Source organism: Talpa europaea (genome assembly GCF_964194135.1).
Source record: "Talpa europaea genome assembly, chromosome: 8".
Classification (NCBI taxonomy): Eukaryota; Metazoa; Chordata; class Mammalia; order Eulipotyphla; family Talpidae; genus Talpa; species Talpa europaea.
In genome coordinates, this window is record NC_140075.1 from 6,707,959 (window position 1) to 6,715,275 (window position 7,317).

Consider the following 7,317-nt stretch of genomic DNA (forward strand, 5'->3'; position numbering starts at 1 on the left):
CTTTTGCTGCATCCCATACATTTAGGATATTAGGGTCCTCCTTGTCGTTCAATTCAAAGAATTTTTTAATTTCTTCTTTGATCTCCTCATTAGTCCAGTGGTCTTCCAGTAGTGTGGTTTTTAATCTCCATGAGGTAGGTAAGTTCTTTGCCTTCTTTTTAATGGTTTATTTCTAGTTTGATGCTTTCATGGTCATAAAAGATGGTTGATATGATTTCAATCTTGGTGTATCTGTTGATATTTGTCTTGTACCCCAGTATGTGATCGATCCTGGAGAATGATCTGTGTGCACTTGAGAAAAATGTGTACTCCGTTTTTTGGGGGTTTAGTATTCTATAGATGTCTGTTAAGCCCAATTGCTCTAGGTCCTTATTTAGAGCTTTGGTTTCTTTACTTATTTTTTGTCTTGTTGATCTATCCATTGTTGACAGTGGTGTGTTGAAGTCTCCCACTACGTATGTGTTTTCTCTGATGTCTGTTTTCAGAGAGGACAACAGTTGTCTGATACGTTTTGGTGCTCCTTCGTTTGGTGAGTATATGTTAATGAGTGTTATTTCTTCTTGAAGTATTGTCCCCTTGATCATAATGTAGTGACCATTGCGGTCTATATTTATCTTTTTGAGTTTGAAATCTGTTTTTTCTGATATAAGTATAGCTGTTCCTGCTTTCTTTTTTGGTCCATTTGCTTGTAGGATTGTTTTCCATCCTTTAACTTTGAGCCTATTTTTATCTTTTGTAGCTAAATGTGTTTCCTGGAGACAGCAAAAGGTTGGGTTTTGTTTCTTTTTATTTTTTTTTCTTTTTTTTTTAATAGAGGCATGTTTTATTTATTTATTTATTTGTTTGTTTATACATGCACTGGGTACAGTCAGAAGCGCGGGAGGGTGAGAGAATTCACCAGAGCCAGAGCAGGGAGCAGAGCAGGCAGAAGGACCGAAGTACACTGCTGAGGGGAGCAGCGGGCGGCAGGAGAGGTCTGTGCGCCATGTGGGACCCTCCTCTGGTGGCCGGGGAGCAGCCAGAGATCGAACCGGCGCCGCAGAGGCCGCGGGCAGCTTCGCAACCCAGCGCTCAACCGCTGCGCCACAGGGGAGGCCCGGGTTTTGTTTCTTAATCCAGGCTGCAACTCTATGTCTTTTATTGAAGAGTTTAGTCCATTTACATTTAGAGTTAATATTGACATGTTAGCATCTGTATTTGCCATTGTTTTTGTCTTTCCTTTGATTTTATTTATTTATTATTTTAATAACTTTTTTTTTGGCTTTCTTTCATTGTTATTCGTCCCTCTGAGGTTCTGGCTTTAGGACTCCTTGTATTAGTTTTTGGAATGGGGGTTTAGTTGTAATGAAATTCCGGAGTTTCTGTTTGTCTGGGAAGGTCCATATTCTTTCTTCAAAGAGGAAGGAGAGCTTTGCGGGATAGAGTATTCTTGGTTGGCATCTGTTTTCTTGGAGTCTGTTGACTATGTCCCTCCACTCTCTCCTTGCCCGTAGTGTTTCTTCGGAGAAGTCTGATGTCAGCCTGATTGGCTTTCCTTTGAATGTTATCTGTTTCTTCCCTCTTGCCAGCTTCATTATTTTTTCCTTGTCCTGGATTCTTGGGAGCTTTACTATTATGTGTCTTGCTATATTTTTCCTTTTGTCATGGAAGTTTGGTGTTCTTCTTGCTTCTCATATATCAATTTTCAGCTCCTTCTTCACATTTGGGAAGTTCTCTTCAATTATCTCTTTGAATATTTTCTCTGTTCCTACATCTCTCTCCTCTCCTTCTGGTATTCCTATAACTCTTATGTTTCCTTTCCTCATGGAGTCAGATCATTCCCGAAGTCTTTCTTCATTCTTTTTCCTTCGTACTTCTCTTTCCTTTTCTGTTTTGTTTCTTTTTATTTCTCCGTCTTCAAGAGTACTTATTCGTTCTTCCATTTCATCTATTCTGCTTTCATTGCTTTTCCCAGAATTCTTTAGTTCTTCCATTAATTCTTTGATCTCCTGCATCTCTTTTACTTCCCTCTTTAGGGACTCAATTTCATACCTCTGACCATTTTTTTCCCTCTTTAGGGACTCAATTTCATTCTTCTGATCGTTGATTATTTTTCCCTTATCAATGTTTTCCTTTATGACTTCTGTCAGTTTTTTAATCATGGCAATTTTAAATTCTCTTTCTGGAAGGCTCAGAAGTTCTTCCAAGTTACTGTCGTTGCAATCTGGGGGCTGTTTTTCTTTTTGTGGTGTGCTTTTTCCCTGGGGAGTTGCTAGGTTGTGTGTGGTTCTTCTACTCCCTACTGTCTGTTTTCTAATTTGCCGTATGCGTTTGGGCACTGTGTTGTTGGGACTGGCCGGCATCTTGGGTGAGCTTCTCTGCTCCCCTCTGGTTCCTCCAGGAGCCATATGTCAGTTTCAAGCAGTCTTTACTGGAGAAAGGTCCCTGTTTTACAATGCCGATGTGGGGACACCCTCCCTTGTGCGCCTGGTCTGCCCTAGCGGTGGGTTCCTGCTCCCCCTCTGGGCTTGGACTGCAGGCCAGAGGGAGTCTGGCGTGGGCGAACTTCCCCTGCTCACCTCTGGCTCCTGAGGAAGACTTCTGCAGGTAGTCTTTACTGAAGAAATGTCCCTGTTCTAAAATGGTGATGTGGGACACACTCCCTGCGCGTCTAGTCTCAGGCACACTCTTCTGCGCGCCTGGTCTGCCCTGGCTGTGGGTGCTCGCTCCCCCTGTGGGCTCAGACTACTGGTCGGAAGGGGCCCGGCGTGGGCTAACTCCCCAGCTGGCCACTGGCTCCTCCAGGAGCTTCTGCTGGTTTCAAGTCGCTAGGTGGTGCCAGAGATCTCTCCTAGAGCCCTTGGGGAGCTGATTTTCCACCCTGTGGGACAGGGAACAGAGCGGGAATGGTAGGGTAAACCTCAACGGCTTTGGGGTGCTGTGTCTGCCTTGTGCCCCACCGTCGTGGGGAACCCACGCCCCTAATTTCTTGCCCCGGGTCTCAGTTCCAAAGCCCTCAGTTCCAGGATACGGGCTGTAGACCATTTCAGTGGCGCGGGAATGGTGCCTTTTGAATCCCGCTCCCGTGACTGGGCGCCTGGTTCCTGCTCACTCAGTGAGGGCCTCCACGTGTCTCCCCGCAAGCCTAGGTCGTAGGCGCGGGGACCTGGGCAGCTGCGATCCGGATCCGCGTTTGCTTTTCAACCGCACTGCTTTTCCTCGCAATCCCGATCCCGATCTGTGTCTGCTTTTCCAGCGCGCCGCTTTTCCTAGCAAGCTTACCGGGCAGCCCGGGGCTGTGTGCTAGTCCTGGTCTCCTCCTGGGGTGATTCTTTGTAGATACATTTCCAAAGACATAAAGCATGAAATGGAAAAATGATGCACTGGAGTTGAGGAAAATTAAAAACTTACCTTGAGAGGAAAATACCAAGAGAGGAGAAAAAAGCCACACTCTGTGAGAAAAGATGCATTTGACAAAAGATGCACTTGACAAAAGACCTTTATACAAAATAAGCAAATGCTTGTAGGTCTCAACAAGAACAGAGACAGTTCCGGGTCTCCCCTGTGTGGCCAGGACCTCCTCAGGCCCTATCACCTCCCCTGACTGCTTCGGGGACTGGGAGTGGCCCTATCATCATAGCCAGGACAAGCCCGGTCCACAGGGAGCTGGAAAGTCACCGCCACCCCCTGTGCTCCCTCCTTGGCCTGGCAGGTGGGATGGGGCACTGTGGAGGCAGGAGGGGGAGGGAGAAAAACCAGGATGAAATTCCCACAGGAGCGAGAAGGGGAAGCACCTGGGTCTTCTCAAACATGAATTGACTCATGTCTTTAAGAAATGCCTTTATTTAAAAATGCTATTTATCCTCAGCGCCTGTAACTCTGACATCACATTTGAACTGTTGTCATGTGTGAGGGAAGCTTGTGTTTATCTTCCACTGCAGGTCAGTCCCGAGGCAGCACTGTCCGGCGTGTCTTTGGGGTGGTCTGTGACTTCGGCTCTGACACAGAAGAGTGGAGGGACCCTCTTCTGGATGTGGGTCTCCCCAGAGTCCTCATGGCCCCACTAGGCTAGGCACAGACAGCAGGGGGTACTGGAGGAGGACACAGGGGATGGACAGTCCCAGGCCCCATGCGCTGTCCCCCCGTACCCACAAAGTCCGCCAGGCCAAGCCCACAACTGCCCAACAAGATGATGCCTCCATGGGGGAGGCAAAGCCAGAGACTTGGGTTGGGCGGGTTTGGGGACTCATCCCAGCTTGTGGGTGCACATGGGCGCTGCTCCTTAGGCCCTGTGGCAGACCCGACGCCTGGACCCCCGATGTCCTGTCCACCCCCTTCCGGGCCCTCCTGCCCTGAGGCCACATACCACTCAGCGGCTGCTGACAGGGTGTGCACCTGTGTCTGTGGGGCCTAGTGCTGGCCTGACCCGCTAGACCAGTATGGGATGCAGCGTCTACTGCAGGCGGCTGGCAGCTCCACTGTATCTGTGAACCAAGACTGGACCCGCCACCCATATCTCAGACCTGCCCGGTCCTTTCTATCCTTTCCCTGAAACCCCAACTGCTGGTGCCAGAGTCTCCAGGACCAGCTCCGAGGGGACAGGACGGTTTGCTCAGCAGGGCCTGGGGTTGTCGGGGAAGCCGGAGCCCAGGTCACGATCACTCGTCCAGGTCTGATGATGTCCCCCGGGATTTGGACAAAGGACAGTTAGTGCTTGGCCCAGACTGGACACCTGCTGCCCGGCTTGGCTGGACCCGGCTGCCCATGGTAGGGTCAGCTCCCCCCTGCAGGACCCTGAGTTTATGGGTAACAAGTCAGTGTCCACGGCCCAGCAGAGAGTTCCCAATAGACAAAGGAATTGAGGGGTTGTGTGGAACAGTCCTGAGACCTGGCAGATGGGGATCCTGGGATGGTCACTACCAGGACCCAGCCCATCTACGGCCACAAGTGCTGATGGGAATTCTGAAGACACAGGGCGTTCCCCCTGACACCCACGTGGGCTCCAAGCTGAAAAAGACCTGGGGTCCCACCTCAGGAAGCCCCAATTTCAGAGACTAAACCTGCCTCAACTTCCTCCTCCTCAGACACCAGCCTCTGCCCCCGACTCCTACAGGATTATAAGTAAATCCACTTTTTCTACTTACACCACCATCCCCGGTGAGGCCTCCAACAGCCTCCCTGATTCCCCTCACAGTTCCGTCAACCACATTACGAGAAATTTTAAAATAAGAGTGTAGTCACTCTTGGAGTGATGGAGTCACAACCTCGACTTTCCTATTACTCCTTGGTGAGTCTCCCCTTCATCAGTCTCCCCACAGCCGACTTCATGGCTTGGTTCCTCAGACTGTATATGATGGGATTGAAGGTGGCAGGCACCACGGTGTAGAACATAGAAATGAACAGGTCAGATGTGGATGGGGTCCCTGAGGTCGGCTTCAGATAAGCAAAGCATCCAGCGGAGACAAACAGCACCACAACCAGCAGGTGGGGAAGGCAGGTGGAGTAGACTTTGGCCTTCACTTCTGTGGGTGGGATCTTCCTGACAGCAGAGAAGATGTGGACATAGGAAAAGATGATGAAAATAATATAGCAGGTGCTCAAAACCACACCAATGAGAATTGGGACAAGTTCATTCAATAAATTTTGTGAGCAGGAAATAGCCAATAACTGGGGGGGTGTCACAGAGGAACTGGTGGACCACGTTGTACCCACAGTAGGACAAGGAGAAGGTGCCAGCCGTGTTCATCAAAGCCAATAGACAGCCATCCAGCCAGGACACAGCTGTCAGCTGCACACACCTATCCCTGCTCATGATGACGTAATAGTGAAGGGGGTGGCAGATGGCAGCATAGCGGTCAAGGCTCATCACCGTGAGTAGGTGAAGCTCTGCACCTGCTGACAAATCCAGCATAAAGACCTGGAGACACAGCCCAGGAAGGAGATGGAGCTGCTGTGCCTCAGAGTGTTGGTAATGGACTTGGGGACATTGGTTGTGATGAGGCAGAGGTCCGAGAAGGACAGACTCCTCAGGAAGAAGTACATGGGGGTGTGGAGGTGTCGGTCCAGGGTGGTGATGAGGATGATGAACCCGTTCCCCAGCAGGGCACACAGGTAGACCAGGGAGAAGAGCAGCGGATGCAAGAAGCCCACGATTCCCTGGGTGGGGAACCCCAGAGGGAGGAATTCTGTCAGGGCTGTGAGATTGGTCACCCCTGGCACCATCACTATAAAAAATGTGGATGAAAGGTCCATGCATGAGGCCTGAATGCAGAAGCCATCCAGGAAGCCCACCTGGGGGGCAGGAATGTGGATACCTGCCTGGAGAATTCAGGCTGTGATCCTCCCCCCTCCCCCTATGAGTCTCTTCTCAGACAAAGAACCTCTACCTGCCCCTGGAACATTTTCATGTCCTACAAACTTTTCCTGCCATAAGAACCCAACTTCCCACCTGACCCCCTCCTTACCCTATAAAACCCTGCATCCCCCTAACAATGTGTGCGGCTTCACTGACCCCCACCTTGGGTGTGGGAGGTCCACCCGGGGAGCAAAAAACTTTCCCTCCCTTTGAGAAATTTAGCCTGGCTCTCCTTTTCTTTACCGCACCTTACCTTTCAGTGGGGAGGAAGAAATCAGTGCTGTCCAGTCTCCCCAGACTGAGCGTAACTGGGCACCTTGTACAACAATCACAGCAGCTTCTCACCACCCACACTCCTGGTCCTTCTGAGTCTCATCCCTAGCTGGTCTCTGAGTAGCTTTGTCCTGACAAGAATTGCGTTTTCACTCTGGATGTGCCCTGTTGCATCATCCAAGCTTTTCATATGAACGACACAAAGATTTGAAATTTCAAGTTACACTAAGAAGACCTGGAAAACCCTCTTATATTTTCCAATAAATGAATGACCAGTGGACCAGGCCTGCCTGTGTCTTTCCCATCCTCCTGGGCCCTGCAAAGCCAGCCCATGCATCTGCTGTCTGGTAATCCAATGTCAGCAAGGCCTCGTGAGCAGAGCCCTGTGCCAGAACCTGCTCTACTTGCCCCACGAGACACAACCTGCTGTCTGCAAAACCCCCAGGCAGGGGGCTCTACCCTCTGGGCTTTTACTAGGAGATTAAGGACACTGACCTGGCTGTGCTCTTCTCATTCACAGAGTCAATATTCACCACAACATGAAAGGTCTCAACTCATCAGGCGTTGCCTCCATGCTCCTGAATTTTCATCCGAATCAGAGATGCCATTGATCAACTGGGGACTGGGAAGGACAGTGTTAGCGTTTTAGCTTTAGCCTTGTTTGTTCAGTTTCATTGAGTTTAATGTCTTGTCATTCATTCCTGTGATTT